Genomic DNA, 10,624 nt, shown 5'->3' with positions numbered 1-10,624 from the left:
GCCATGTGATGACTTTCCTTAAAATTATTCAGGAGCTCTCCATCCCAGTGACAATAAAGCCTCAACCTATTGGCATACTACTCCACTTTTGTCACAATATAGTTCTAGTCTGTCTGATCTATCACATCTCCTGACATCCCCCATGCTTCACTCTGTGGTCCTGGAGGTTCAAATAAACTGCAGTTCTTCAAAACACATTAATATTGCATTCTCTCTATCTGAAATACCTACCTGCTTTGTCTATACTTTGTTGAGTGAGATGGGCCAGCCAAGGTACTGGTTAAGAAGAGAAGAAAGGCCTCAAGTTTAGCTGGTAGAAATGAAAGCAATAAATTCAGTAATTTCAAGAGAAACTGAAGGTCATTCAGAACATGAGGGAGAGAGAGCCCAGGAGTACAGTTTTGGGGGTGGGAGGCAAGGAGAGGAAATAGAGCTATTAGTTCAAGTTTCATTACCTATTATCCAGTTCTTGTTGACCTGGCAATGGAATCATCATCTTATGGTAATTGTACCATAATGAGAAAGCCAACATGTGAATAAAATAAACAGTGATTAGGGATCTTGAGCTACTTACCATTTCTTGGAAGCAAGTCGGGGGATGATTTTGAGAAAGGTCTGTGCTGTAAATAAAGAATGAAGTCATGGAGGCAAAGAAAATGGTTTATGTATATACAAGAGTAACTTGATGCTGCACTTGGGAGAGCTTTCTGGTACCATACACCTGTGTTTTCCTGACAATTTTTGGTCAGAGTCAGTGTAAACTCATAAAGTGTGTGGTTATAAGTGTCTTTCATAGCCTAATCACATGTTTCTGTTTGGAGGGAAACCCCAGAAATCAAGAACCTAGGCAGGAAGTGGTAGACACTCACTGTGTCCCATGGGTTAGGAACAATCCAGGTGGTTTACTCTCCCCATCCTTTCATTACTCAATGCAGAGGGGATTGTGGGGTGCAGAGGACAGGGTCAAATTTATCCAAACCTATCCTGGGGGTTAGAGCAAGGAGCCAACGTATAATAAACTTGTTTCAATGATATCTCCTCAAAATGTAATCCATGGTACAGTTTAAAAAAAAAACAGCTGGAGGAAAGGAAAAAGAAAGAAAAAATTTTTTATGTACGAAAATGGTATCGTCTCCAATTGTCTGCTAAATAGAAAAAAATAAAATAAAATGCAGAACATGAGTATACCAAGCTACCTTTTGTGTAAGAAATGGGAAAAATGAGAATATATATGGAGTATTTGCTAATATTTGCGTAACACTAAAAATTTACATAATAACCTAATTAAAATTGTTTCCTGTGATGGAAGAAAATAGGAAATAAGATAAATGGATACAGAGAGTTAGCAAGATATCTTAATTATTTTTTATATTGTTTTGATATTTGAAATATGCAAATGTTTTAACTATTGAAAAAGTAAAATAAATTTAATTGTAGCTGTATATTTGCTACCTTCTAGAAATAAGTCAGAAAGAAATTATCAGACAATTAATTATCAGACTACTTGGGGACAGGGAGGCAGGAGAGACAGAGAGGAAAACGTTCATTATAGTGTTGTTTCTAATAGAACAAAGAAAACTAACCCAGATAGACTAGTAACTGCATATAAGAATACACAATTTGGGGCGCCTGGGGGGCTCAGTCGGTTAAATGTCCGACTTCGGCTCAGGTCATGATCTCGCGGTTCGTGAGTTCAAGCCCCGTGTCAGGCTCTGTGCTGATGGCTCAGAGCCTGGAGCCTGTTTTGGATTCTGTGTCTCCCTCTCTCTCTGACCCTCCCCTGTTCATGCTCCGTCTCTCTCTGTCTCAAAAATAAATAAACGTTAAAAAAAATTAAAAAAAAAAAAAGAATACACGATTATACAATGAACACAGGGAACTGTTAATGATTATGATGCAAATACATATTTATTGACAGTAAGAGTGGGAAAACATGATACAAAATGGTATGCATACTATGATCTCCATATGCGGAAATAAAACATTGTGGAACAACGTGTACCAAAATATTCATTTGAGAATACAGGAGATTTTACTTTAAACTTTGCTTTCTAATGTGGTGAAGTAATAAGGATTTTTTTTTATGTATTAAATAAATAAAAGTTAAAAAAAAAACTCACCTCTCATGGTCCCTCTTTCTCCTCATTGACCTTCTGTATTTTATACTATCAAAGTAGTGGCAGCAGCAGAAGCAGTGACCTTCATCTCGCCCCAAGCGTTGTTGTAAGTGCTTTAGAAGGATTAGTTAACAATCAGAACAACGATTGGAGGGAGGAGTTATTATATTTCCATTCTATAGGTAAGGATCCCCAGGCTTTCTGGAGTCAGTACCTGGCCACATGGATAATCATCAGCGGTGATAGTCAAGAGCCAAAACACTCTGTGTCTGGAGCTTGTGATCTCATCACTGTGTAATCATCTCATGCCTTTATTGGATTTTCTCTCACTTCATTATAACTGTACGGTTTTGGCACCCTTGACACCCTCTTTAATCTTTGTTTCCCTGCAAAGTAGCTCAGCACCTGGCTTTTAACACACACCAAGTGTTTATTGGATGAATGAAAGGATTTATTTTAAGCTGGAGTAGTTGTTTAACGTTAGCAGCTCTCTGGATATTATCTGTTGTGGCAGTTTCTAATCACGTTGTTTGGTCCCCTTCGATGTTGCTACAGTGAATTCCATGTTTTTGATAGTTACACATTCCTATGCTGTAGGACTGAGGAATAATTTTTATTCTATCACTCAGCCTGTAAAAGAAAAATTTATAAAACATGTATTGGTACCTAGCATGTGGTAGGATCTGTCCTAGGCACTGGCTGTACAAAGATTAAAAAAAGACAGTTGTGAGGAGCTCAGAGGCTGGGGCAAACGGCAAGAAGTTGGTGTCCCCAGTATTCACACCTTTACAAGGGAAATGGAGGGATACACAAGTCGCCAGAGAGCCCACAGGAAGTACAACTCCCTTCAACTGTGGACTATCCTGAAAGACTTCCCAGAGGAGGTGGCAGTGACTGAGCAGAGTTTTAAAGGATAAGTAAGAATGAAGCTAACAATAAGTTGTGGACAGAAGCAGCATAAGCCAAGCAATACTTTTAGGAGCTTGATGTCAAGGCAACCCCTTTACAATTTTGAGAAAAGACTTCCCTGATAGGAAACCTAATAATTTATATGTGGATGGATCAATTAATTTAGTCAGGAGAATGGGGATTTAGAAATTATGTGTAAGGAGAAGTGTATGTGTATGTGCAGACATGCAAGCCTGTATGATTGTGTAACATCAGAGAAAAAAGGAATAGTTCCATTCAGTAGAAAATTAAGTCTTATTTCAGATCACATCTTTGTTTTCTGACATTCTTAACAGTAATTGCATTAATTGTGACCAGGCCAGTCCCCTCTGTGCTGGCTTAGGTACATGAATTCCTTTCCTTGACTCTAGTAGCCTTGTGCAGTCAGAGTAATTTCCTCATTATTACTTATTACTCAGTGACCAGGAAAAAAAATTAACAAGCTTCAAAGTATGTTTATTTTTTATCCAGAGAGAATTTTAGCCCTTCTGATTTTATCAGACCAAATAAATATATAACCAAGTATATTCATGGCATTTCTTCTTTCCAATTCTACACTTGATCTTAGCCAAAAGGCCGAGAAGCGATCTTCTTTCCAATTCTAAAAATTTCTTTAAAAACAAAGGGAGTAAGTTGTCTCATCCTTCATGGTCTCCAGAGGTCTAGAGGCCAAAGCAAAATTTCCACCAAGTGCTCTTCTAGGTGGGCAGGTGGGGACCCAAGAAAAAATGTCCCAGAGGAAGACAATAAAATCTAGTCTTCTAGTCAAATCACCCAATTAAAAAAAATAACAACCCTACAGCTGCTATAATTATAATTTACACATTGAACACCATACCTCAAATTTCTTTATCTTGACCACTTTGTGAAGTGGGGTGATTAATTAAAAGTTAATTAAATCGCAGGCAATTTTAATTAAGTGGTTAAAAAACAATTAAGACAAACTTAGAAATGTTACAAAACTCTAATTAGAAGAGCAGTAAAAAACCAACAAAGTAATCCAATAAACTTACATTTTATCTGCAAATCAACAAAAGAATCCAACAAACTTCTATTTTATCTGCAAATGTTTACATCACCACTACCTAATTAAGTGGACCCAAAAAGGTGGGGTCAGATATTGAAGTATGAGCAATTTGGAGGAAAGATGCCAGAGATGGGTAAAATCAGATTTTTATGTCTTCTGTACCTTTATTGAATTATATTCAAATTTCTCTTAATTGAACATCTGGTAGCCTTGGGTGATTCTGGACGGGAAGTAGATGGATCTTTGTGTTTAATACACAGTGCATTCTTGGCACACATTAAGTGCAAAATAGTAGCCTCTTGGATCACTCATCACACAAGGTCATGGAGAAATTCATTACAGGGCTCCTTTTATAATGAATAAGTTTGACTTTCACTGGTTAAATGATGAAACAGTACTGGTGATTCAGGATGGGTGTAATTTGTGTTTGGTGTTCTGAGTGCATAAATAGCACATTTCCCATCCCAAAGTTATATGTATCCTCTGCTCCCACCCCCTTGCAAGCCCAGAGTTACTGATGTGAAGACAGCCTTTGCCCACACACAGGGAAAGGACTAGGAGAAGGTGACTTCCAGATGGAGAAGATCGGGGGTTGTCTCGCTGACCTGTTGACTTGTTTTTCTCCTCTTTGAGTCCATCTGACAGTCTTTACCTCTGTCTCTGTCGCTACCCCCAGCTCTCTCAACCACTACTAATTGTTCTCAGTCAGTTTGACTCGGTCTAAATACTCAAAGGTACAACTTTTGTTGCTTGAAAACATGAGTTTTTCACTAGGAAGACAGATAGCCAGTGCGTGTGTGACTGGGATGGGGTCTCCTGGAGTATCTCACCCTGGAGCAGGGTTTCCTGATCTTGGCCCTGTTGACTTTGGAGCAGAATAACTGTAGAGGGCTGTCCTGTGCTGTGTAGGCTGCAGCATCCCTTGCCTTTACTCATTAGATGCCACTAGCAATCCCTCATGCTGTGACTGTTAAAAATGTCTCCGTATTGTCGGGATGCCTGGGTAGCTCAGTATCGGACTCTTGATTTTCGGCTCAGATCATGATCTCATGGTTCATGAGATTGAGCCCTGCGCTGGGCTGTGCACTGATGGCATGGATCCTGCTCAGGATTCTCTCTCCTTCTCTTTGCCCCACTTGCTCTCTCTCTGTCTCAAAAGAAATAAACATTAAAGAAAAGTCTCCATGTGAAATGTGCCCCTGGCTGAGAGCTACTGCCCTGGATTTATGTCCCTTCAGGTATAAGAAGTGTTACATTTTATCTCTTCACATCTCACGCCTGACCTAAAGAGGAGAAAGGAATCCCCCTGGCCTTCACACCCTGCTATAACTGAACCAAACAAAAGCTGCTTCCAAATGGAGGCTCCCAAATTGTTTTCCAGCGAAAGAAATTTCTGCTGGTGTCATCCAGTTAATTGTCACTGTTTCTTGTAATGATTTTGCTGCCAGGAATCCATCTTTCTTTCCTTACACTTTTGTTCAAAGACAGAACTTAAAAAAAATGTTCAGATCTCTGGGCTACTTGGAAGCAAGACTTTTTCTATATACTCCAAGTTTCCCTGTCATACTGATTGAAAATGTTCTTGCTGTCACCCAAAACCATACTCTTGAGTCTTTCCACACTGTTGTCCATACTATTTAATCCTTTGTCAATTCCTTTTGTCTGGTAAATCACTGTGAAGGTCAGAGTTCTCCACTCCAAAACACCTGTGAAGAAAACACATCCTTAACTGTAATAATTTCCATGGTCATTCTCTACATGGGAAGCAAGCCCTGCTCTCACTCTTTTCTCCTACCTACCACCGTCTTCACCCAGAGAAGTCTGGCTTTCTCTTAAGAAAGTGGTTCTTGGGGTGCCTGGGTAGCTCAGTCTACTGAGAGTCCGACTTCGGCTCAGGTCATGATCTCACCATCGGTGAGTTCGAGCCCTGCATCAGGCTCTGTGCTGACAGCTCAGAGCCTGGAGTCTGCTTCAGATTCTGGGTCTCCCTCTCTCTCTAACCCCTTCCCTGCTCATGCTCTCTCTCTCTCTCTCTCTCTCTCTCTCTCTCTCTGTCAAAAATAAATAAACATTAAAAAAAAAGAAGAAAGTGGTTCTTACTTTAGCTTACATCAGAATCACCTGGAGGGCCTGTTGAATCATAGATTTCTGAACCCCAGCCCCAGGTTTCTGATCTGATCTGGGGTGAGGCTCAATAATTTGCATTTCTAACAAATTCCAGTGATACTGATGTTCTTTCTCCAGACACTGCACACGTTGAGAATTGCTGCCATAGGTGTGATGGCAGAAGAAAAAGCCCTCCAAGTGACTCTGATAGGGGTAGGGTGCCTGCTTAGTGCAGAGCCACCGGCCCCCACCCCTCCACTCCAACAAAGATCAGTGTTTCTTGACAAGTTCCATCCCACCAGCAATGCCATCTAAGCTTGAAAAGGACCATGAGAAAGTTCCAGACCTCAGGGAACAAAAGTGGGCTCAAAAACAAACAAACAAACAAACAAACAAACAAACAACAGCACTGCAATTCATATGCATTTCGGGTGCTCAGACAGGTGAATTTCCACCTGGGTTGGCTTTTCAGACGAATGTTTTGCCATACTCCTTCCATGAAAGAAATAACATTTGCTAGCTTGAAAACTTAGGGACATTTATAAGTAAACTAATTGCGTGCAGAGTTCTCTCAAGAAATAAAGGAGAGAGCATGAGGCTTGGAGTATGAACATCTGGGCTCTAGTCTGGTTGAATAATTTGGGCAGGTTACCTCTTGGCATTTTGCAAATACTCAGTCTTCTCGTCTAAGACAAAGGCCCTAGATCTGTTCTGAGAGGGCCCTTTCAGTGCTGTCATTCCAGAAACACCTCCCTAGGAAGGGACCTTTTAAGATCCTGGCCCTAAGAGCTGGAAAAGGTAAGGGACAGGTTCTCCCCTAGAGCATCTGGAAGGAACCTGCCTGCAGACACCTTGATGTTAGCCCCAAAGGACTCATTTCACATCTGCCCTTTGAAACTGTAAGAGAACAAACTGATGCTCTTTTAAACCATTAAGTTTGTGGTCATTTGTTAGAGCAGCCACAGGAGACTAATATACCAAACTTAGACCAGCATGCCGCTCTCCTAGTTCCCAAATTGGAAGCTTTTGACAGAGTTGGCCACAAGTGGTAACTTGCAAGCTTGTTCCAATGAATCGCATTGCCTGCCTTTCGACATTAGAGCTGCCTTTCTTTAGTTAATACGGTTTCATGATTCTCTATTCAAATTGCAATATCTCTGACAGGCACTCTGCCTTAGTCACTAATAGGTATAGCCCTAGACTTGGCAGACTGTGGTTACTTCCTAAATATTATTATAGTTGACTGCCAGCTGAGTGCAAAGCATCATGAGAACAGGACCTAGAGCTGGGGGGAGGGAGAGGGAGCTGTTCAGAAGGAAGTACAGTATTCATCCAAGCTTACTTCCTCGGGTGTCTGTGTTCCTGGGGAGTCCACTGTAGGACCAGATATATATCATCTCATCAAGGCCCTGGAAAGACATTTTTGTTGCTCTTGCAAGGGAAGCTGCACAGTCATTCATTCCTGACTCTGCCATCGTTCCTGTTGCCACAGTAATTCACCATCACTTCCAAATACAGCCTGTGTCCATAATGTTCTCAGACCTTCTTAGGCCCTGTGTCCCTGGCAGATGACAACCATCTTCCCCAGGAGTTCATGATGATAATAATAATCAATAAAATCAATAATCAATAATCATAAAATCATTATGGAGGGCCTACTATGTGACAGTATATCTGACTCCTACAGCAACAATGCAATATGGGTATTACACTATCTTATCTGACTCCTACCCAATATGGGTATTACACTATCTTCTTTTACACAAATTTACTGAGACTCAAAAATGAATTATTTTAACTCAAATCATACAGGTGATCACTGATGGAGCCCAGGTTCAAATCCAGAAGCCAAAGTCCTCCCATTTTGTTACACTGTTTCTGACTGCAAGAAAAGGGACCCCAAGTACTTAGTACAGTGTTTGGCATATTGTAAGTTACCAGCACAGCAACCCCAGACGCGGGTGGCCTAGGATCCAGCAGATGAGGGGGCTTCCTTGGTACTCCCAGAAGAGCTTCAAAGCCACACAGATGCTCTTCTGATTCTTCTCCCACATTCCATTTAGCCCACTGTTTCCATCTTTATTTTATTTTTTTTATTTCTTCTTTTCTAATTTAATGTTTATTTATTTTTGAGAGAGTGAGACAGAGTGTGAGCCAGGGAGTGACAGAGAGAGAGGGAGACACAGAATCTGAAGCAGTCTCCAGGCTCTGAGCTGTCAGCACAGGGCCTGATGCAGGGCTGGAACCCACAAACTGTGAGATCATGACCTGAGGTGAAGTTGGATGCTCAGCTGAGCCATCCAGGCACCCCTATTATTTCTTTTTTGAGAGAAAGAGAGGTAGAGAGAGATGGGGAGAGAGGATCTTAAGCAGGCTTCATGTTCAGTACAGAGCGAGACATGGGGCTCAATCCCACGACCCCAGACCCCATGACTGTGGGATCATGACCTGAGCTGAAATCAAAAGTCAGATGCTCGGGGCGCCTGGGTGGCTCAGGGGGTTGAGCATCCAGCTTTGGCTCAGGTCATGATCTCACACCTTGTGAGTCCAAGCCCTGCGTTGGGCTCTGTGCTGACATTTGGAGCCTGGAGCTTGCTTCGGATTCTGTTCTCCTTCTCTGTCCCTGCCCCACTCGTGTTCTGTCTGTTTCTCTCTCTCAAAAATAAATAAACACTAACAATTAAAAAAAAAAGTCAGATGCTCAACTGACTGAGACACCAGTTCCACTGTTTCTAGGAGCTACCGCTCAAAGGGAAATGAGTGGGGAAAAAAAATGTAGGCACAGAGGCTGAGCACCTCTTCACCTGGCATCCTGCCAAATTGATTCCCTCTCTTCTTTCAATGGCTGCCGATAGGCCTCTATGCCTGCATTAGAGGCATAATGTCAAAATTTTCCACATTCTCACCTTCAGCACATACGTTCTGCTGTCTGGGAAGCAGAGAAGGTAAAGAGCAGTGGAATTTGGGAAGAACCTGAGAGAACTCTTTCCTGAAAACAATTATCTCTTCTTATTTTTTATCCCATCTTGGTACTAGAACACCTCGGCATTGGTATAACTTAAGGAGAAGGTATTTTCACATGAAGATACATAAAATTTTAATTGGGACCAAAATGTTCTCATTGCAATGTGGAAAAACAGGTCCTGAGAGATCTGAGCAAGTAAGCCAAGCATGTGGCCCACATGGTCCCTTTACCCCCATCTCTGATAGTGGCAGGCTTCACCAGCTGATCACAGCACTTTTCTCCACTAAACCCAGACTAATAAACAGGAGATGAACTTTGGAGAGCAATCATTTGGCATGCCTAGAATATGCCATGACTTTGAAGATGGGGTGCTCTGTGATTTCTTCCTGAGTTGTGAATTCACTTAGCAGTTTCTGAATTCTATTCATCCTTTAAAGCCAACACCCCCATCCTACCCACTCTGGGAAGCCTTCCCTAAATTCCTCCCCGACTGATAAATCCTGGGGAGAGTCCAGATTTTGTGGGGCCTGAACTTTCGCAACAGCTTTATAATTTTTTCTATAGAGAAGATGGAAAGAATTCAGTTGATCTGAATTTGTTTATAAAAGTTTGTTTTGGGGGCGGCTGGGTGGCTCAGTCGGTTGGGCACCTGACTTCAGCTCAGGTCATGATCTCGCTGTTTGTGAGTTAGAGCCCCGCGTGGGCTCTCTGCAGTCAGCACGTGGAACCTGCTTTGGAACTTCTGTCCCCCTCTTTCTCTGTCCCTACCCCACTTGTTCTCTCTCTCTCTCAAAAATAAATTAAAAAAAAAAGTTTGTGTTGGTTTCATATGAATTATTGATAATGTCCTGTAAATTTTCAGGATGTTCTCTACTTTGGGAAAACCACTACCAATTTTCTTTTATATATTAACTCTAATATTTCAGGGTGTTTCAAGTTTCCTGTGCAGTGTCTAATTGGAAATAATCTTATAACTGATGACACTCATTGACTAGATTGTCCTCAATGTCCTCATATCATTAAATTTTATTTCTAGGAAGGATGCTTCAAATATCCAAAATTGTTGTGGCTGACCCATCATGTCCTGGCAAAGGAAACTGGGCAGATTCCATGGAGTATCAAGTTAGGAATGTTCCTTTCTGAGCAATATGGACTAGAACCAGATATATATACTCCAAGCCTTGTGCTCTCTTTCCTGTCTGCTTAGAGAGCTTAAAATGCATTAGGTATTTAAAAAATATCTCTAGGATTAATCTAGTAAAATATCTGTGAGAATTCAAAAATGTATTTTTTAAAAATTTATTTGTTTTGAGAGAAAGGGGGAGGGGTAGAGCAGCAGAGACAGGAAGAGAGAGAATCCTAAGCAGGCTCCACAGTGTCAGCGCAGAGCCTGACATGGGGCTGGAGCCCAAGAACCATGAGATCATGACCTGAACCAAAACCAAGAGTTGGATGTTTAAT

The 10,624-nt window shown here is 41.3% G+C and overlaps 1 pseudogene; it reads right to left on the bottom strand.

Annotated features, from left to right (window-relative positions):
• Positions 1-3,486: 3,486 nt before the first annotated feature.
• LOC128772538 (U2 spliceosomal RNA) lies at positions 3,487-3,653 on the bottom strand (annotated as a pseudogene).
• Between the last annotated feature and the right edge of the window lie 6,971 nt (positions 3,654-10,624).

The sequence above is a fragment of the Panthera pardus genome, unplaced genomic scaffold, assembly GCF_024362965.1.
Source record: "Panthera pardus isolate Hobbes unplaced genomic scaffold, ASM2436296v1 HiC_scaffold_22, whole genome shotgun sequence".
NCBI classification, from domain to species: Eukaryota; Metazoa; Chordata; class Mammalia; order Carnivora; family Felidae; genus Panthera; species Panthera pardus.
This window is presented reverse-complemented; position numbering and strand designations above follow the sequence as displayed.